This window comes from Halichoerus grypus, chromosome 11 (assembly GCF_964656455.1).
Source record: "Halichoerus grypus chromosome 11, mHalGry1.hap1.1, whole genome shotgun sequence".
NCBI lineage: Eukaryota > Metazoa > Chordata > Mammalia > Carnivora > Phocidae > Halichoerus > Halichoerus grypus.
Genome location: NC_135722.1, coordinates 14,778,557 through 14,801,279, shown reverse-complemented (window position 1 = coordinate 14,801,279; position 22,723 = coordinate 14,778,557). Strand labels below are relative to the sequence as shown.

Sequence of the window (22,723 nt, the reverse complement as noted above, 5' to 3'; positions counted from 1 at the left end):
AGATAGAGAACATTACCAGCACCGCAGACGCCTCTCCCAGGCCCCCTTCCAGTCATTAATCCCCTCTAGGGTATCATTAGTCTCACTTTTTTTTTTTTTAAGATTTTATTTATTTATTTGACAGAGAGAGACACAGCGAGAGAGGGAACACAAGCAGGGGCAGTGGGAGAGGGAGAAGCAGGCTTCCCACGGAGCTGGGAGCCCGATGTGGGGCTCTATCCCAGGACCCTGGGACCATGACCTGAGCCGAAGGCAGACACTTAACAACTGAGCCACCCAAGTGCCCCTCATTAGTCTCACTTTTATCACCATAACCTTTATGTGCCTGATTTTGAACTTTTCATTGCTAGAATCATAGAGCATGTACTCTTCCGTGTCTGGCTTCTTTTGCTCAATGTTGTATTTCTCATTTGTTGTTGGGCTTAGCTACAGTTCCTTTTCATTGTTATACAGAATTCCATTTTCTATTTAAACCACAGTTTATCCACCCTACAGTAGGTGGCATTTGGGTTGTTTTCAATTTGGGATTGGCACAAACAATGTTGCTATAAGCATACTTTTTTATGTCTCTTGGTATATAGATTTCTGTTAGGTATGTACTTAGGAGTGAAATTGCTGGGAATGTGTATGTTCAGCTTTAGCACATGTTCCCAGGTTTCCAAAGTGATTGTATCATTCTCCACATTTAAGTGCAGTTTATGAGAGTTCTTGTGGCTCTGGAATTTTTTGTGGGGCACACGCATTTTAAAAGCTCTGCAGGTGATCCTGATAACCACTGAAGCTTGAGAACTACTTACTACAAAATCTTTCATAAATATAATTCTCTAAAGCACAGCTATGGGCTTGTCCATCCCTGCTTAGAATGTCCATAGTTCTGTATTGCCTACTAAGGAAATAGGAATTCCATTACCTTACATTGTAGGCCACTCATGATCTAGCTTCAGCCTTTCCAACTGCTACTTTCCTACTCATAGCCTAGACTCTAACCACACAGACATTCACTTTCCCCCCAAACACTCCTATGCTTTTCCCCCTTGCACACCTTTGTTTTGCTTTTCTGTGTAGAACTTTCTTGCACGTCTGTCACGTTCCTGCCCATTCTCAGGTAGACCTGGCTCAAGTAACACATCTAACAGTCCTTGTGATTATCACATCCTCTCCTCCTTGCCCTCCCTTACCTCCATTCAAAAGTGATCTCTCTCAGGGTGCCTGGGTGGCTCAGTTAAGCGGTTGCCTTCGTTTCAGGTCATGATCCCAGGGTCCTAGGATCGAGTCCCGCATCAGGCTCCTTGCTGAAAGGAGCCTGCTTCTCCCCTGCCTGCCATTCCCCCTGCTTATGCTCGTTCTCTCTCTCTCTCTTGCTCTGTGTCAAATAAATAAATAAAATATTTTTTAACAAAGTGATCTCTCTCATGGCACTTATTCTATCATATTTTACACGTAGTAATTGGCGAACGTAGAATCTCTTTCCTAAGATATCATGTGGAGTTGAGAAGAAAGGGATTTTTCTGTCTTTCTTATATCCCTATCTAGATTATAAATTTGTAGTGTCAAACTTCCCCATGAAGCACTGAAGAGAAAGCCTTTTTAGAGTTAAGTAGCCTTAGGTTCAGGTGGACTTTTTATTAGATACAGCTGTGCTTTTCCAGGCCTTAGCTTTCTCATCTGTAAAATGGAGAGTATATGACTTCAAAGTTGTGAAAACGCAGTGAGATAACAGATTAAAGCAGTTAGTAATCTTGGCACATAATACCCGTTCCAGCAAAGCCAGCTGCTTATGTCATTGTGATAAGTATCATCGTTAACTCCCTTGATGGCAGAGACGGCATATTTTATCTCTGAATCCTCATTTAGTGCCTTTGCTTGTTTTTGGTGCTCTAAATGCTGGGTGAATAAATTCATGAATGCCTGCTGGATGATTGGATGGACCATGCTTATTTACAGTCCATTTCCAATAAGATCAGCGCGTCTTGGAAGGAACAGTTCAAATTTCAATTTAAGCATCAAATAGGAACAGAAAGGAGGGTTTCTACACCAAACTTCTAAAACTATATTAAAAAGGCCAAATCCCCAGTTTAACCATACAACAGCTGCCGTCCTTCTGCTGCCAGGAAACAGGGAAAACCCTCCAAGAGCTATTTGCTGTTTGTTTGTTCATCTGATAAACATGCCACGACTTGGGGAGAGCACACACTTCCCCTGCAGGCAAGCACGGGTCTGGGAAGTTGCATGTAGGAGCAGTAAGGAAGAAATCCCCACTCTGTGGGAGAGGTTCCTGCAGGGACGCTGCTCAGCCCATTTGCAGTTTTGCTGATTTATTTACCAAGATGAAGGGACTGGGTGTGGCCGGTCTGAGATTCCTCCTGGGAAGTCACTTCAAGAATCTCCTTCATTTCCTCACCCTTTATCTTTGTTCTCTGGCTTTGGTGCAAAAGGGTGCAGTTAGTCGCGCCCAGTTGGGTACTGCTCCCAGCACACTGAATTCTTTGAAGCTGGCTCTTGCAGCCAAGGATTCCCTGCCCTGTTCTTTTCTCCTTGCCCTGATTTAAAAAACAGTTCTGGAAGTTTTCATCTGGCATGGAGATTGATGAGAAGGAACTTCATGGGTTGCACGCTGTTTTTCGAGATACACAGGAACCAAAAAGGACCTTCAGAGCTTTAAATTATTATCTCTCAAAAACCCAGTTTTAATGGATTTTACATGAACAAATTATGAAGTAGGTTCTGCCATCACCACTATCATTTAAAAGTCTTTTAGTACTAAGAGGCCGTGCAAGTGGGACTAAACTGATACCGGAAAGTATTTATCACCACCTCCATCACTTGCAGGAGGAATGTAAGAATGTACTCGCTAACTGAAACCTCAGGAAAGATGTGTAACAAAACATGCAAACATTAATGGGTAGTCCATGAAGACATTTACCAGGTGACTGATACCTTAAAATATGAACAGATAGATGAATTTAGTCACATTATAATCACAGTGGATCTGATGACAAAAGAATGAGTAGCCTGAAAAATATGTAATTCCAGTGTTCGCAGCCTTATTTGTCATGATAATTGGCCGATAATTCCTTGGAAGCACACTGCTACTTTTAAAATAAAATTAAATCCAGGAGGCAATGATGGACGAGGAAGTAATACTGAAAAATCGACATTTGTTGCCTCAAGTTGCAGAACAGCAGAATGGTGTAATACCATTTATATAAAATTATATATATCTTATGTCTGTGCATGTTTATATGCATACCAGAATGTTTGGAAAAGAGGTTTACCAAAATGTTATTAGTGGTTTTCTCTCAGTGCTGGCATGTTACTTTTTCTTCACACTTTTCTGTATTGTTTGAGGTTTTTTTTATAATGATCATGCAGCATTTCCACAATCACAATAAAAATGAAGTTATTTTTATTTTGAAAAAAAGAAAATTGGGGGGTGCCTGGGTGGCTCAGTCGGTTAAGCGTCTGCCTTCGGCTCAGGTCATGATCCCAGGGTCCCAGGATCGAGCCCCGCATCGGGCTCCCTGCTCAGTGGGGAGTCTTCTTCTCCCTCTGTCCCTCCCCCTGCTCATGCTCTCTCTCTCTCTCTTTCTCACTCATGCTCTCTCTCACTCACTCTCTCTCTCTCAAATAAATAAATAAAATCTTAAAAAAGAAAAGAAAAGAAAAGAAAAAAACCTTTTGTTTGAGCATCTCCTATGTGCCCAAAGTAGTACTAGGAGTTATGAGATACAGAAATGTGTGGCCTTGCTGCCAAGATACATACAAGCTAGTTAGGAAGATGACTCAAGAGTGGTGTAGAATGTAACCAGGTGTCAGGGTATGTGGTTCCAAGAAGTGCCCCAGGTCACCAGGAAGAAGAGGTCACATGGAAGCTTCTATTGAAGAGATAGAATAGAGGCTCAGGTCGGACCTTGAAAGACAGCTGAATTTGACTAGGAGGAGGGAAGAGGACATTTTAGGCAGTGTGAGCACTGCAGTGATAATGGTATTTGAACGGACAGTGAGGAAACCAGCTTATCTAGAGTAATAAGCAAATATGATTTGTGGTAGAGAAATTTGCTCTCTTACCAAGCTTATTGCATAAGCTGTCTTTATTTGGATCTATTGCAAACTATATTTTAGTATACTTGAGCATTTTACTTCATTTTTAAAGATTTATTTATTTATTTGAGAGAGAGAGAGAGAGAACACAAGCAGGGGGAGGGGCTGAGGGAGAGGGAGAATCCCAAGCAGACTCCCCGCTGAGCTCAGAACCCTACATAGGGCTCCACCTCACAACCCCGAGACCATGACCTAAGCCGAAATCAAAGTCAGATGCTCAACTGACTGAGCCACCAGGTGCCCTATACTTGAGCATTTTAAAAAGCAGATCCTAGAAAAGTCAATATAATTATTCTGAATATTGACCTAAAGTGACATAAAAACTACGGCTGCATTTTATTATGTTAGTGTATTGAAGATGGAAGACTTCAGTATGAATGCTCTGTAATTCTCTCATCTCTGTCCAGAAGCTTGTTCTCAATTCAGCCAGTGGCTTTTGTATAGTCTTTTAATTTGTGATTAATATATTCCTATCCCTTTCTTCTTCTATTAAAAAAAATAAAAAGTAGGACATGAAGGATGTGGCCAAAACAAAAACAAAAGTTTATTTTTGAAAAGGACATTAAGATTGAGACTTTTCCAAACAATGAAGTCAGGATTCACTTCAGTAGTTAACTTGGTTAGAATGATTACATTAAATTTGTAGTATACACCCTAAATACTGTAGCTGTGTAAACTATGTCATGCAAACAAGTTTTTCTGAGAACCATATATTTGAAATTTTAAATACAAAATGGCAATCATAAGGCTTTCCTTTTTGAATTCATGTATTTATTAAATGCTTTCAGTGTTCACAGCACTGTGCTAGGTGATGAAAGGTATGCAGAGAACTCATTCATTCATCTCTTCATTCACTCAACAGTATTTGTTGAATGTGCCCCCTGTGCAAGGTTATTACTCTAGGTGCTGGAACTAAAAAGATAAGGAGGATATAGTTCTCTTTTTAAGGAGTTCATAATCTAGTTGGAGAGACAATGGACGTGTAAGTAACCAGTTATAGATCACTACTAGAAAGTGTCAGGCCAAATATGCATGTTTATTTGCTCTCTCTGTAGAACACACTAAAATTATAATAAAGGGGAAGAAGGATAGAAAGCCAAAAGGACAAACAGAACAAGAGAAGAGATTACAGTAACAGACAGGTGTCAACTAAATTTTAGAAGCTGAACAGCAGATGGTTAAGTAGGAACTGATTTAGCAGAGAAAGCTGATGACTACCTACAAAAAGGAAAGGTGTCAATTTGTGCAACAGAGGTCCAGGGGTCAGGAATTGGAAGTGATAGTTACTCTGAAATTGGGGGTGTGAGGAAAGCTGAAAACAGGAAGATTTGTTGAAAGTCTTTATAAGGAGCAGTTAGGTCCCCAGATCCTCTCCCCTTCATCAAGCATCAAGGTCAGTGCCCTTCTGAATCCAGCAGAAGTTTGGAGAAACTAAACTGGAGGAACTCTCAGCTCAGGAATGAGAGACTCAGAGCAGAGGTAAGATGGTCTAATGAAAACAAGGAGATTAAGACAGTGTCTATATGCCAAATATTGATACCCTCTTCCCTTCCTTTGCTTAGCTCTCAGAATGCTGGCTGCCAAATGGATCCCCTCCAGACATAAGTCTGGAATATTTTCTGGAGAAACTGAAGTAACCCCAGAAAAAGTCCCTACGAATCTGATGTTTAGGAGTTCCACTGTGAAATGACCAGGTCTCAACCTATTCATTGTACAGTAAAAGATCAATGTTAACAAGCTCCATCCATTCAGATAACCAGTCTTTTAATATCTCACTCTAAATATGGATGGACATACTCAAGGGTCACCAGTCATGTGGAGGAAGTCTCGAACATGATAGTCAGAAGCCAAGACAAAACTGACAGGGCAGAGGAGAAGGAAACTCAGAAGTGGTGACAATACAAGGAAAAGAAAACTTTAAGAAAGCTGTTATTAATATCCTCAGGAGGAAAAAAGAGAAGATACTGGATCCATTAAATAAGACTAGCCGGGCGCCTGGGTGGCTCAGTTGGTTAAGTGACTGCCTTCGGCTCAGGTCATGATCCCAGGGTCCTGGGATCGAGTCCCACATCGGGCTCCCGGCTCAGCGGGGAGCCTGCTTCTCCCTCTGACCCTCTCCCCTCTCATGCTGTTTCTCTCTCGCTTGCTCTCTAATAAATAAATAAATAAATATTTTAAAAATAAATAAATAAATAAATAAATAAATAAATAAATAAGACTAGCCTGCTATAAAGAAAAAAAAACAAAAACAAAAAAGAGTTCTTAGAAATTAGAATGCCAGAAATAAAAAATTCAGGGACACCAGGGTGGCTCAGTTGGTTAAGCGTCTGACTCTTGATTTTGGCTCAGGCTGTGGTCTGGGGGTTGTGAGATTGAGTCTCGCATGGGGCTCAGCGCTGGGTGTGGAGCCTGCCTGGGATTCTTGCTCTCCCTCTGCCCCTCCCCCCTCTAAAAAGAAAAGAAAAAAAAAATTCAATATAAAGGCTGAAAGGTAAAGTTGAGGAAATTGCCCAGAAGAAGCCAAAAAAAGGGAAAGTAGGAGAAATAATATAAGAAACTTAGAGGCCCTGTCCAGGAGTATAACACTGAAAAAAAAAGAAAACAGAAAAATTAGAATGCCATCAGGCTTCTCAACAGCAACACTGGAAGCTAAAAAACAATAGAGCAATACTTTCAGAATTCTAGGGGAAGATCATTTCTGACCTAAAATTCTGTACCAAGCCAAATTATCAATCAACCATGAGATAGAATGTAGATTTTTAGATAGGCAAGAGCTTATAAATTTTAACTCCCATACAGCTTTTCTCATGGAACTACTGAAGGATGTGTTTCCTCAAAAAATGGAAATAAATCCAAAAAGATGAAATTATGGGATCTAGAAACAAGAGATCCAACAACACAGGAGAGAGGTTAAGAGAAGTCTTAGGACGATAATGAAGCCTAGTCCCAGACAACCATTTGTGTAGAAGAGCTAGAAAACAACCAATTCAAACTGGAGCAGCAGAAAACTCCTAGAGGAATGTGTACAAGAATATAAAAAATAGAACTGATAAATCTGTAGTGTTAGGGGCACCTGGGTGCCCCAGGCAGTTAAGCATCTTGACTCTTGGTTTTAGTTTGTGATCTCAGGGTCATGCGATTGAGCCCCATGTAGGGCTCTGCACTAAGCACAGACTCTGCTTAAGATTCTCTTCTCTCTCTAACTCTCCCCGTTGCTCTCTCTCTCTCAAATAAATAAATAAATCTTTTTTTAAAAAGCCTGTTGTGTTAGACTACATTCAGTTGGAGAGTTAGAGATGAATACTTCCGTTAAAGAAATAATGATTAGGAGCGCCTGGCTGGCTCAGTCAGTGGAGTCTGTGTGACTCTTGATCTCAGGGTTGTGGATGTGAGTCCTGCGTTGGGTGTAGAGATTACTTGAAAATAAAATCTTTAATTAAAAAAAAAAGAAGTCGTGTTTAACACTTAGAAACTCCAAGCAAACCAAGAAAGTGGCCATTATTCCAAGAAAAATGAAAAGTTGTATAAGAAGGAACAATGTACTAATAATATACCTTGCAGCTTGGTTATAAATAATATTTATATAGCATAAAAATATAAGTACTGAATATTTTAAGCTAAAGTTGGTACTATATATTAGAGAGATTGGAAGATGGGAAGTATGTATAAGTGGTAAAAAAAGATAATTTTCATCTTCAACTAAGAGTCCAAAGATAATGTCTAAAACTTAAAAATCAAGAAAGAGCAGCATAGGCATATTATTAAAAAATGAAAAGTGAAAAACAGAAGACTAGGTGAATTTGTTAAGTGGAGTTAGTTAAAAGGTTACTGCTATAGTTTGATTTAGAATCAACTGAGCTTGAAAAGCCAGCACACCTTTCAAATGAACTTGTCAGCAGGGATTCAAGACTGATACAGAGATTGGAAGAGGAAATATCGTCAGTAGTTAAATCATGTGAATGGATGAGATCACTGAGGAATAAAAGTGTAGTGAGAGAGGGGGATAAGGGCAGAACTTTGGGAGATCCTTATATTTAAAGGGTGAGAGGGGTGCCTGGGTGGCTTAGTCAGTTAAGCGCCTGCCTTTGGTTCAGGTCATGATATCAGGGTTCCTGGATCAAGCCCTGCATCGGGCTCCCTGCTCAGTGGGCAGTCTGCTTCTGCCTCTCTCCAGCCCCCCAGCCCCCCACCCCCACTTACGCTTGCTCTCTCTCTCTCTCTCTCTCAAATAAATAAGTTTTTTAAATCTTAAAAAAAAGAAAAAGAAATATGAAATGCTGAGAATTAATCTCTAACTAAATTGGCATTGCTCAATAAATTGAAAAGCTATCTAAAGTGACCTCCAGAATTTATTTTGGGGTGCTTGGGTGGCTCAATCGGTTAAGTTTCTGCCTTTGGCTCAGGTCATGATCCCAGGGTCCTGGGATTGAGCCCTGCATCAGACTCTCTGCTCAGCGGGGAGCCTGCTTCTCCCTCTCCCTCTGCCTGCCGCTCCCCCTGCTTGTCCTCTCTCTCTGTCAAATAAATAAATGAAATCTTAAAAAAAAGGGGGGTGGTGAGAGAAGGAAGAAGAATCGGGGAAGAAACATCAGAATGTGTGAAAAGAAATGGCATAATATGACCTTACAGAAACCAAGGAGGAGAGTTCCAAGGAAAAGATGGGCAATAGTTTCAGTTGTCACAGGCAGAGAACTAAGAAGAGATCCTTCGAATCTACTATGGTGATTGAGTGATCATCCATAACTTTCAAGAGAATAGTTGAGTTGAATGATGGAGGCAACACTGAAAGGATTACTGAGTGAATGAATGGGTGGTGAGAAAGAGGGGGATAATGAATATAGCACACCCTTCTGAGAAATTTGGCTTTGAAAAACAAAAGGAGAAGAAAGCTTCAGCGAGTAGCCTTTGAAAGATTTTTTTAGATTAAGGGATCACTTAAACATGTGCAGGTAGATAGCAAGGAGTTAATGGAAGAGGCAAGATTAAAGATGCAAATGTAAGGGATAATTGATAGAGCAAGGTCCCCGAGAAACTGAAAGAACATGGACTCAGGAGCACAGGTGGAGAGATTAATCTTAGTAAGAAGTAGGAAAGATTCTTTCTCAGAGAGGGAAGGAAGAGGTGAGGATTAACTGAAGACAAAAAGAAATATTAAGGCATAGGGGAAGGAAATTGAAGGACTAAAAAAATCAGATGACTTCGATCTTCTCAGTAAAATAGTTTATCTACTTAGAGTTGGGAGTTGGGGCAAAGGGTTAGTTTGGAAATTTGAGAATGGAAAATGTCTGGGGCAGCTGTTGTAAGGAATGCAATACAAAATCAGAAGGAGATGACTAAAAGATTACCCAGTAGCCATGAGCATCCAGTTGAGGTTAGATAGTATGAATTTGTAATAAAGCCAATCAATATGGTTTCTGGACTTCCTCCAAGAACGCTGTATCTCCAACAGTTGTATTAGTCATCATCTTGGCTGGAGAGGGTTTCCTTGGAGTGTCTTAGGAGACATCCCAGGGTTCAAAAACTTGAGAACAATGCTTGCTCAAGGAGAGTTAATGCTCAGGAGTACCAAAGAGCAGATTTGCCGCTGGGATACTTCCATCTGTGTGTCATTCAGAGGTCTTGTGGGAAGAATCATGGGCAAAGAAAAAGAAATATATTTAAGATACGTAAGAGAAGCAAAGCAGTTTGGTATCAAAAAGATCTATAGCCGCATGTGTATCTAGTCACAAATCTGAGGGTGGAAGCATGTTGGAGAACATCTGGATTCAGATAAAAAGAAGAGCAGAAGAGAAGTGACATCATCATGGGATTAGACCGTAGACTACCTAGCCAGATGGAAGATATAGATAAAGCATTTTTGATGTAGATCACAAAACTGGACTGAGGAGAACATGGTGATAGGGATTTCAAATGTCAAGACATAAGCTCAAAGTCACGTTCAGCCAAAAAGCAGTATACTTAATTCTTTTTTTTCTGTTTGTGTTTTTCTGATAATTAAAGAAATACTTGCTTATTGTAGAAATGTAGTACAGAAAGGTGTAATGAAGCAGAAAAATAATCACCTCCAAACCCACTACAGACAGCCCTCACCATTTATATACTTGCTGTTATTCCTAGTGGGGTTTTTGTTTGTTTGTTTGTTTGGGGTTTCTTTGTTTTTGTTTTTGGTGGGGTTTTTTAGTTTAAACAGCAGAAATTTATTTTCTGACAGTTTGTAGGCTAGAAGTCTAAATCAAGGTGTCAGCAAGTTTGGTTTCTCCTGAGGCCTCTCTCTCCTTGTTCTGGTATTTTTTTATTCGTGGGTGTTTTTACACAGTATAGATTACGCAGAGTTACATTTGTATAACCTTTTTTCCCTAACATAGGAGCTTTTTCTAAAATTCTTATATCTAAGATTCTTTTTAAATCTCATTTTATTTATTTTTTTCTTCTTTAAAATTTTAAATCTTTTATTTGCCTTCATGTTGTCTTCATCTCAGAAGGAGGAAATATGAGATAGGAGTTCTAGGTATAATTATAAAAACAGTTTCACTCTTTACTGTTTCCTACCATTATTTACATTTTTCTGAAGATTTCAGTCAATAATACTATTAGGAAAAAGACATAAGAGACATAAAAATTTTAAAGGAAAAGGAAAATTACATCATTTGCAGGTGACACAAATACTTAACCTGGAAAGCCCCCCAGATAAGTTGAAATCTATTATAAACAGTATGAAACTTCAACAAGGCAATTAGACAAAATATACTAAAACCAATGATTTATTTAATAGCCTTGGGAAAGACCCCTAGGTGGCTTAGTCAGTTAAACGTCTGCCTTCGGCTCGGGTCATGATCCCAGGGTCTTGGGATTGAGTCCCAAGACAGGCTCCTTGCTCAGCGGGAAGCCTGCTTCTCCCTCTGCCTGCCACTCCCCCTGCTTATACACTCATTCTCTCTCACTCTCTCTCTGCCAAATAAATAAAAATCTTTATAAAAAATAAAAACAGGGCGCCTGGGTGGCTCAGATGGTTAAGAGTCTGCCTTCGGCTCAGGTCATGATCCCAGGGTCCTGGGATCGAGTCCCACATCGGGCTCCCTGCTCTGCGGGAAGCCTGCTTCTCCCTCTCCCACTCCCCCTGCTTGTGTTCCCGCTCTCGCTATCTCTCTCTCTGTCAAATAAATAAAATCTTAAAAAGAAATAAAAACAATAGCCTTTATGTATTCAGATAAGAACAAAAGCCCCTTTTTACAATAGCAAGAGAAAATACCTAGCAATAAACCCAACAAGAATGTGCAAGACTATATGAAGAAGGCTATAAACCACTACGGAAGAACCTGAAAGAAGACTTGGGCATATGGAAAGGCATACTGTGTTCTTGGAAAGGAAGACTTAAAAATCATAAAGCTGTCAGTGCTCCTAATTTAATCTATAATTAGCATGATCTCAGTAAAAACAGGATTTTATTTTGCTTGTTTGCTTATTTTGTTAAGACAAGCTGATTGTAAAGATTATATAGAAAAACTAAATAGACTAGAATAACCAGGAATATCCTGAGAAAGAAAATATATAGTGGGGCACTAGCTCCACCAGATTTAGAATCTATTATAAGGCTATAAAATTTTATTAATAAAATAGCTAACACAAAACACTATGTCCCAGGTACTGTTCTAAGCACTTTAGATAAAATAACTCATTTAATCCTCACAACAGCCCATTACAATGACCTTGCTCAAACTCAGAGCCAGTAAGTTGCAGAGGTTGAATTTAAACTCAGAAAGTTGGCTGCAATATACATGCTCTTCATCACTGTTCTATACAAACATTCATTATTGGCACATGAATAGATAAGTAAAAATCAATGGACCAGAATGGAGAAGCCTCCAATTGACCCAAATATGAAAAGGGTACTAACCTATGTTGGAGGAGGGAGAGCATTTGAAATCAATGAGCACAACTAGTAGCCATCTTTTAAAAAGTTGGATTCCTTCCTCACACCTTATATGAAAATAAATTCCAGATGGATCAAAAATTTCAATGTAAAAACTGAAACCATAAATGCACTCAAAGAAACCACAGGAAAATGTTTTTATAATCTCACAGAGAGAAAAGCCTTTCTAAATATGAATGACAAAAAACCTGGAAGTCATAAAAGAAACTATTGATGTATTTCATTAGATAAAAAAGGATGAAAAATCTGTTTGACAAAAAAACCCTATATATAAAAACAAAAGATTAACAACAAATAGGGAGAGATATTTGCAACTTATATTACAGATGAAAGGCTAATTTCCTTACATACAGAGTTCCTAAAAATCAGTTATAGAAATACTAAAAATTCGGGTGCCTGGGTGGTTCAGTCCGTTAAGTGAATGCTTTCGGCTCAGGTCATGATCCGAGTGTCCTGGGATCAAGTATCGAGTCCGGCTTCCTGCTCAGTGTGGAGTCTGCTTCTCCTTCTCCCTCTGCCCCTTCCCCGTGCTCATGCTTTCTTTCTCTCTTTCTCTCTCTCTCTCTTTCAAATAAATGAATAAAAGAAAAATACTAAAAGTTCTGTAGAAAATTTAATGAAGGAAATGAACAGAAAACTCACAGAAAAGGATTGTATAAATGGTTCTTTAAAAATTTTTTTAAATAATAGCTTGAGATATAATTGAATGCCATAAAATTTACTTATTTATTTATTTATTTATTTATTTTAGAGAGAGCAAGAGAGCACAAGTGGGAGGGGCAGAGGGAGAGGGAGAGAGAATCTGAAGCAGACTCCATGCTGAGCACAGAGCCTGACGTTGGGCTCAATCTCATGACCCTGAGATCACAACATGAGCCAAAACCACGAGTCAGACATTTAACCAACTGTGCCACCCAGGCGCCCCTATTTTTTAGTTTTTTTAAAGTAGGCTCCATGCCCAACACGGGGCTTGAACTCACAACCTTGAGATTGAGAGTTGCATGCTCTACCGACTGAGCCAACCAGATTCCCCAAAATTCTCCTATTTGAAATGTACAATTCAGTGGTTTTTAGTGTATTCATACACAGTTGTGCAACCATCATCACGACCAATTTTAGAACATTTTCATCACCAACTCTCCCCACCCCCCCAAAAAACCCATACTTATTAGCAGTAACTCTAATTACTAATTACCTACTACTTTTACCCCACCCACCCACTTGTAGCCCCTAATTTACTTTCTGTCTCTTTGGATTTGCCTATTCTGGACATTTCGTATAGACGGAATCATACAATATGTGGGCTTCTGTGTCTGGTTTCTTTCACTTAAAACAATGGTTTCAAGGTTCATCCATGCGTAGTGTGTATCGGATGCATACCTCATTCCTTTTCTATGGCCAAATAATATTCCATCGTATGGGTGTACCACATTTGCTATCTACTCATCCAGAGACAGACATCTGGGTTGTTTCTTCTTTTTGGCTATTATGAATAATGCTGCAATGAACATCTGCATTCAAGTTTTCGTGTGAACATATGTTTTCATTTCTCTTGGGTGTATACCTAGGAGTGGAATGCTGGGTCATATGGTAATTCTTTGTGTAACTTTGTGAGGAACTGCTTGTTTTCCGAAGTAGCTGCATTATTTTACATTCCCACTAGCAATGCATGGGTTATAGTTTCTCCACATTCTTGCCAACACTTGATATCATCTGTCTTTTTTAATTTCGGCATCCTAATGAGTATGAAGTGGTATCTCATTATGCTTTTGATTTATATTTATCTGATGACTAATGATGTTAAGCATATTGGTCATTTGTGTATCTTCTTTGGAGAAATGTTCATCTACATTGTGGTATGTACCAGCACGTTTGTTCCTTTTAATTGCTGAGTAGTATTCCATTATATGAATATAGCACAATTTGTTTTTTGTTCATCTGTTAATCGACATGTGAATTATGTGGTTTTTGGCTACTATGAATAAAGTCTCTAAGAACATTTGTCTACAACTCTTTTTGTGCACATATTTTTCCCCAGCTTTATTGTGATATAATTGACATGTAACATTATATAAGTTTAAGGTGTATAAAGTGATGATTTGATACATATGTATATTGCAAAATGATTACCACAATAAGGTTAACACCTCTATTACGTCACATAATTACCTGTGGTTTTTTTGTGGGGGGCGGGATTTGTTGTTGTTGTTTTTGGTGGTGAAAACATTTAAGATTTAGCAACTCTTAAATATATAATATAGTATTGTTAAGTATATTCATCACGCTGTACATTACATCCCCAGAACTTATTCATCTTATAACTAGAAGTTTGTACCCTTTGACCAACATCTCCCCATTTCTACCACCCCCATTCTTGGCAACCACCATTCTACTCTCAATTTCAATGAGTTTGGCTTTTTTAGATTCCATATATAATTTGAGATCATACAGCATTTGTCTTTCTCTGTCTGACTTATTTCACTTAGTATAATGTCTCCAAGGTCCATCCATATTGTTGTAGAAGGCAGGATTTCCTTCTCTTTTATAGCTGAATTGTATTTCACTATATACATATACCATATTTTCTTTATCCATTCATACATCAACACTTAGGTTGTTCCTGACTTGACTATTGTGAATAATACTGTAATGAACATGGGAGTCCAGATATATCTTTGAGATAGTGATTTCATTTCCTATGGATATATACCCAAATATGGGATTGCTGGATTGTTTGGTAGTTCTATTTTCTTTTTTTTAAGATTTTATTTATTTATTTGACAGAGAGAGACACAGCGAGAGAGGGAACACAAGCAGGGGGAGTGGGAGAGGGAGAAGCAGGCTTCCTGCTGAGCAGGGAGCCCGATGTGGGGCTCGATCCCAGGACTCTGGGATCACGACCTGAGCCGAAGGCAGACCATTAATGACTGAGCCACCCAGGCGCCCCTGGTAGTTCTGTTTTTAACTTTTTAAGGAAGTTCATACTGTTTTCCAGAATGACAGTACCAATTTACATTCTCCCCAACACAAGGGTTTCCTTTGCTCCACATTCTGCTGACACTTGTTACCTCTTTTTTTTAAATAATAATTTTTATAAATGTGAGGTGATACGTCATTGTGGTTTTGACTTGCCTTTCCCTGATAATTAGTGATGTTGACCACCTTTTCATGTATCTGTTGGCCATTAATATCTCTTCTTTGGGAAAATATCTATTCAGGCCCCCTGCCCATTTTTTAATTGGATTATTTGGGTTTTTTGCTATTGAGTTGTATGAGTTCCTTATATATCTTGGATATTGATGACCTATCAGATATATGGTTTGCAAATATTTTCTCTCATTCTGTAGGTTATCTTTTCATTTTGTTGACCGTTTCTTTTGCAGTGCAGAAGCTTTTGAGTTTGATGTAGTCCCACTTATTGATTTTTGCTTTTGTTGGTTGTGCTTTCGGTATCACATCCAAAAAATCATTGCCAAGACCAATGTCAAGAAGTTTTCCCCTATGTTTTCTTCTAGGAGTTTTACAGTTTCAGGCCTTACATTTAAGTCCTTAATCCATTTCAAGTTAACTTTTGTAAGTGGTGTAAGATAGGGGTCCAATTTCTTTCTTTTTTTTTTTTTTTAATTTTTTATTGTTATGTTAATCCCCATACATTACATCATTAGTTTTAGATATAGTGTTCCATGATTCATTGTTTGTGCATAACACCCAGTGCTCCATGCAGAACGTGCCCTCCTCAATACCCATCACTAGGCTAACCCATCCTCCCACCCCCCTCCCCTCTAGAACCCTCAGTTTGTTTTTCAGAGTCCATCGTCTCTCATGGTTCTTCTCCCCCTCCGATTTCCCCCCCTTCATTCTTCCCCTCCTGCTACATTCTTCTTCTTCTTTTTTTCTTTCTTAACATATATTGCATTATTTGTTTCAGAGGTACAGATCTGAGATTCAACAGTCTTGCACAATTCACAGCGCTTACCAGAGCACATGCCCTCCCCAGTGTCCATCACCCAGTCACCCCATTCCTCCCACCCCACCCCCCACTCCAGCAACCCTCAGTTTGTTTCCTGAGATTAAGAATTCCTCATATCAGTGAGGTCATATGATACATGTCTTTCTCTGTTTGACTTATTTCGCTCAGCATAATAGATAGGGGTCCAATTTCATTCTTTTGCCTGAATGTCCTGTTTTCTCAGTACCATTTATTGGAGAGACTATCCATTCTCCAATGAGTATTGTTGGCTCTCTTGTCAAATATTAGTTCACTGTATACACATAAGTTTATTTCTAGGCTCTTGATTCTGTTCCATTGGTCTGTGTAAATGTTTTTATGCCAGTACCGTACTGTTTTGATTATGTTATAACTTTGTAATATAGTTTGAAATCAGGAAGTGTGATATCTCCTGCTCTGTTCTTTCTTAGGATTGATTTAGCTATTCAGGGTCTTTGTGGTTTCATATGAATTTTAGGATTTTTTTTTCTATTGCTGTAAAAAATTCCATTGGAATGTTGATAGGGACTACATTGAATCTATAGATAGCTTTGAGGAGTAGGAACATTTTAACAATATTAATTCTTCCAACTCATGAACACAGATATCTTTCCATTTGTTTGTGTCTTCTTCAATTTTTTTCATCAAAGTCTTACAGTTTTCAGTATATAGATTTTTCCCCTTTGATTAAATTTATTCCTAAGTATTTTATTGTGTTTGATACTATTGTAAATGGGATTGTTTTCTTTATTTCTTTTTCAGATAGTTTGTTGTTAGTGTATAAAAATGCAACTGAATTTTATATATTGATTTTGTATCCTGCATCTTAACTGAATTCATTTATTAGTTCTAACAGTTTTTGACGGATTTTAATTTTTTTAATTTTTTAATTTTTTTAAAGATTTTATTTATTTATTTGAGAGAGAAAGTGAGCGAGAGAGAGAGAGCACACACGAGCAGGGGCAGAGGGAGAGAGAGAAGCAGACTCCCCGCTGAATAGGGAGCCTGACTCAGGCTCTATCCCAGGACCCTGAGATCATGATTTGAGCCAAAGGCAGACACTTAACCAACTGAACCATTCAGGTGCCCCTTCATGGATTTTTTTAAAAAAGATTTTCTATATAAGGTGATATCATCTACAAACAGAGACAATTTTACTTCTTCCTTTCCAATTTGGATGGTGTCCATTTCTTTTTCTTGCCTAATTTCTCTGGCTAGGACTTCCAGTGCTATGTTGAAAAGGCATGGTCTTGTTCCTAATCTTAGAGGGAGAGCCTTCAGTCTTTTCACCATTGAGTATGTTAGCTGTGGGCCATAAATGGCCTTTATTTTGTTGAAGTACATTCCCTTCTATACCCAATTTGTTCTGAGTTTTTTCATGAAAGGATGCTGAACTTCGTGGACATATGTTTTTATTTCTCTTGGGTGAATATCTAAGGGTGGAATTGGTGGCAGACTTTTTCCAGAGTGGTTGTACTGTTTTACATGCCTACCAACAATGTCTGAAAAATCCCTATTGTTAACACATCCTAGGTAACATTGGTGTTTTCAGTCTTCTTTTCTCCCTTAGCTTTATTGAGATATAATTGACATGTCACATTGTTTAAATTTAAGATGTACAATGTGATGATTTGATATATGTAAATATTGTGAAATGATTATCACTATAAGGTTATTTTTAAAAATATGGAACACTTCACAAATTTGCCTGTCATCCTTGCACAGGGGCCATACTAATCTCTGTATCATACCAATTTTAATATATGTGTTGCTGAAGTGAGCAAAGACTTTTTAATTTTAGCTTTTCTAGTGAGTGTGGAGTGGTATCTCATTGTGGTTTTAATTTGCATTTCCCTGATGATTAATGAATTTGAACACTTTTTAATTGTTTATTGGCCATTTTCTTTATGAAGTGCCTTTTGAAATCTTTTGCTCAGTTTTGGGTAGGTTGTTTTAATTATTGAGTGGTAGGAGTTCTTTATGTATTCTGGTTGCAAATCAGATATGCATATTGCAAATATTTCTACTATTCTTTGGCTTGTTTTTTCCCTTAATGGTGTCTTTCATTGAGCAGAAGTTTTTAAAGTCCATTTGATCAATTTTTTCTTTTATGGTTAGTGCCTTCTGGGTCCAGTTTTTAAAAATCTTTGCCTACCCTAAGTTTGTGACAGTATTACCATACATTTTCTTCTGAAAGCATTAGAAATCTAGCTTTTATGTTTAGGTCTATAATCCATCTTGAATCAATTTTTGTGGGTGGTTTGAGGTTGAGGTCAAGTTTCTTTTTTGTACCATCTGGATAGCTAGTTGTTTGTTCCAGCACCATTTGTTGAAAAGACTTTACTTCTCCCACTTAATTGTTTTTGTTCCTTTGTTAAAAAAAAGCTAGTTGACTTTATATATGTGAGTGCATTTCTAGATTTTCTATTATGTTCTATTGATCTATTTGTTAAACTTCAGTCTTGATTACTTTAGCTTTATAGTAAGGTAGTGTATGCACTTTAGCTTTTGCTTTTCCATTATTGTTTTGGTCATTAGGGGTCCCTTGCATTTCCATATAACTTTTAGAATAAACTTGTCAATTTCTACAACAAGAAAGACAGACAGACAGAGAGAAAGAAAAGAAAAGAAATCCTGAGAAGAATTTGATTGAGATTTGAAGACTCTGTAGATCAATTTGGGGAGAATTGTCCACTTTTTAATATTGAATCTTCCAATCCATGGATATAGTACGTTTTTCCTTAGGTCTTCTTATATTTCTCTCAGCAATGCATTATAGTGTTTAATATATGGATCTTATACATTTTATTGAATTTATCCCTAAATATTTCATGTTTTTGCTAATATTATAAATAGTATAATTGTTTAAAGTTATTTTCTTTACCAATTTTTTATTGCAAGACTATGGAATTTTGTATTTGCTTTTGTATATTCCTCTTGTATCCTGTGACTTGGCTAAATTCACTTATTAGTTCTCATAGTTTCTTTGTAGATTCCTTAGAATTTTCTGCATGCAAAATCATGTCATATGCAAATAGAGGCAGTTTTACTTCTTCCTTTCCAATCTCTGTAGAGGTCTTTCTTTTTTCTTTCTTTATTGCACAGAGTAGGACCTCATTACAATATTAAAAAGAAGTGGTAAGAGCAGATAACCTTGCTTTGGCCAGAAAGTTTTCAATCTTTAGAATTAAATAGGAGGTTTTTCATGGATGCCCTTTATTAGGTTGAGGAAGTTTACTTTTATTTTTAGTTGGTGAGAATTTTTATTGTGAATTGGTGTTCAATTTTTTAATTATTTTTCTGAATCTATTGAGTGACATATGATTTTTCTCTTTTGTGCTGTTCATATGGATAAATCCACCCTAGTCATGATTTATTATCATTTTCATATGTCATTGGATTCCTTTAGCATTTTATTAATGATTTTTGTATCTATCTGCATGAGGTATTTTAGGCTACAGTTTTCTTTTCTTGTAAGTTTGAGAGTCAGGATTATTCTGGCCCAATAAAATGAGTTTGGAGGTATATCCTCCTGTCTTTTCCTAAAGAGTTTATATACAATTGGTAATATTTTTTTTAAGTTCTTCTTTTTCTAAGAAGACTTGAACTTTTAAATTAGGTTTAATATGCTTCTTATACACTCTTTTCCTAACACTTCTCATACATACAATTGTTACCTTAAATTATGCCTTTCTTATTGGACTATAAGCTCTGTGAGAGCATTTATCTTTTTTGCTTACTTCTGTGTTCTTAGCATTTAGCCAAGTGCCTGGATCAAAGCATGTATAAATGAATATCTACTGAATTGTATTAAATTAAAGGGAAAATAAGAGACTAGAAAAACTGAGAATTGTGGCAAAATACTGAAGACAATATAAAAGGTCTTCCTTTGGGGTGCCTGGGTGACTCATGGGTTAAGTATCTGACTTAGGTTCAGGTCATGATCTCAGGGTCCTGGGATTGAGCCCCATGCACTTGTGCTCTCTCTCATATAAATAAATAAAATCTTTTTTAAAAAAATAAAAAATCTTCTCTTTAATTTTAATTTTTTATTTGATTATAGTGGACACACGTGTTACATTAGTTTCAGGTATACAACAGAGTGATTCAATATCTCTGTATGTTTTGCTAGGCTCACCACAAGTGTACTTATCATCTGTCACTATAAAACTATTACAATATAGTTGACCATATTCTATGATATACCTTTTATCCAAATGACTTATTCATTCCATAACTGGAGGCCTGTATCTCCCACTCCCCTTCACCCATTTTTCCCATCTTCCTGCCTCCCTCCCCTCTGGCAACTATCAGTTTGTTCTCTGTATTTATAGATCTGATTCTGTATTTTGTTTTTTGTTTTTTTTTTTAAGATTTTATTTATTTATTCGACAGAGAGAGCGAGAGAGCACAAGCAGGGGGAGCAGGAGAAGGAAAGGGAGAAGCAGGCTCCCCGCTGAGCAGGGAGCCTGATGCAGGGCTCTATCCCAGGACCCTGGGATCATGACCTGAGCCGAAGGCAGACGCTTAACCATCTGAGCCACCCAGGCGCCCCTGTATTTTGTTTTTTTTATTAATTTGTTTTGTTTTTTAAATTCCACATATGAGCAAAATAATATGGCATTTGTCTTTCTCAGCCTGACTTATTTCACTTAGCATAATACCATCTAGGTCCATCCGTGTTGTTGCAAATGGCAAGATTCCATCTTTTTTTATGGCTGTGTAATACTCCATTATATACATATATGATACATATATATACATACACACGTATACCACATCTTCTTTATCCATGCATTTATCAATAGACACTTAAGTTGCTTCCACATCTTGGCTATTGTAAATTATGTTGCAATAGGGGAGGTGGGTAGGGGGATGGAGTAACTGGGTGATGGACATTAAGGAGGGCGTGTGATGTAATGAGCACTGGGTGTTGTATAAGACTGATGAATCACTGACCTCTACCTCTGAAACCAGTAATACATTATATGTTAATTAATTGAATTTAAATAAAAAATTTTTAAATGTTGCAATAAACATAGTGGTGCATATATAAAAGTCTTCCTTATTAAAAAATTACATTGCAGCAGGGTACTGGGCTGGCTCAGTCAGTGGAGCATGCGACTCTTGATCTCAGGGTCTTGAGCTTGCGCCCCACGTTGGGTGTAGAGATTACTTAAATAAATAAAACTTCTAAAAATTACATTGTAGCAAAAAGAACATGAAGCCTAGGTGGATGGTATACTATTAATGAATGAATAAAAAAACAGCATTCACCTCCTATTTTGATTTAGTCTTCTCAAAAAGGATGCTGTTTGTTTGGCTTTTTTAATTTGTTTTTTTAAGGTTTTATTTATTTATTTGTCAGAGAGGGAGAGAGGGAGGGAGAGAGAGCACAAGCAGGCGGAGCAGCAGTCAGAGGGAGAAGCAGGCTCCCCACTGAGCAAGGAGCCCGATGCAGAACTCGATCCCAGGACCCTGGGATCATGACCTGAGTTGAAGGCAGATGCTTAACCGACTGAGCCACCCAGGCGTCCCTAAAGAGGATGCTGTTTGGACTGGAAAAGATAGAATGAACAGTAGTTCCAGGGAATGAAATCAAACATGACTGGAATTGTAAGAGATCACCTAACTGCTTTAAATGAACTCAAGTTTCTGGATCTAATTTACATTCCAGGGTACAGAGACCTAGTAGATAAGCTGGCTGAACCACTGCTGGCAGTCTTTAGAAAGTGGAAATTGAAAAAAAAAAAAAAAAAAAAAAAAAAATAGAAAGTGGAAATTGTGCCCATTATGGGGAGGGGTGTGGGGGGAGAGAAGCTCCAAAGATTGGAGTCAGGGAACTAATATTCAGAAGGTCATCAGCAGACTGAAGGTTGGTGACCTTGATATCTATCTTGGGTGCTATTCTTTAACTATTTATTAAAATGAATAAATATCTGTAGATATTCAGGAAAGGAAGCTGTGGTAACTGTAAACCTATCAGAGTTTATTGAAGAAGAAGTAGGGGGAGAGGACGAGGGGAGGGGAGGAGCGGGAAGAAGAAAAGAGGGGAAAGGGAAAGAAAGAGAGCCCACACTTGGGTAAGGAAGGCCTGCTTTCAACCCCAGCTCTTTCACCTCTTAGTAAAATGACATTGGGCAAGTTATTTAATTTCTATAAGCCAAATTTCCCTATTGGTAAAGTAGAAATAATAAGAGAACAACTTATTTCATAGGGTAGTCCTGAGGTTTAAACCAAATAATGTGTCTAAAATGGTTATTTATCAAAATCAGTGATAATTGTGAAGTCATGGGAGTGGTGGATGCATGATGGTAATGGCCATAATACTGAAGGAGAAGGAAATGAAATAGTCAATGCAAACTTACTCCCTTTTCGAAGGGATTACTAGACTGGTAAATTGGGAGAAAGCTGTACTTAGTATGGCTATATTTTTTATATTCCTGTAGTTTATTTGAATTTCGGCAGGTCCTTGATAACATCTCCATGATATCCTTGTGAATAAGCAGAAGGAATATAGCATGGATGATAAATAATTGGTTGAACAATCATACCAAAAATATGCTAATTAATGGGTTCATATCATCCTAAAGGGACATCTCCAGAAGTGTAATTTTGGACTACATCCTTAGCCATTCTTTTTTTCCCCCTAATCCATTGTTTGAATGAGAGCATTGATGGCAAGCTAATGCAAGTTGAGAGAG

The 22,723-nt window shown here is 37.9% G+C and overlaps 1 protein-coding gene and 1 non-coding gene across 3 annotated transcripts in view; one reads left to right on the top strand and one right to left on the bottom strand.

Annotated features, from left to right (window-relative positions):
* CSTPP1 (centriolar satellite-associated tubulin polyglutamylase complex regulator 1) overlaps positions 1-22,723 on the top strand; it is a 188,325-nt gene that overhangs the window by 99,495 nt on the left and 66,107 nt on the right. The gene's annotated exons all lie outside the window — the stretch shown is intronic.
* On the bottom strand, positions 17,700-17,807 carry LOC118543801 (U6 spliceosomal RNA). Its single transcript, XR_004921253.1, has one exon. It is a non-coding gene; the product is annotated as a U6 spliceosomal RNA (small nuclear RNA).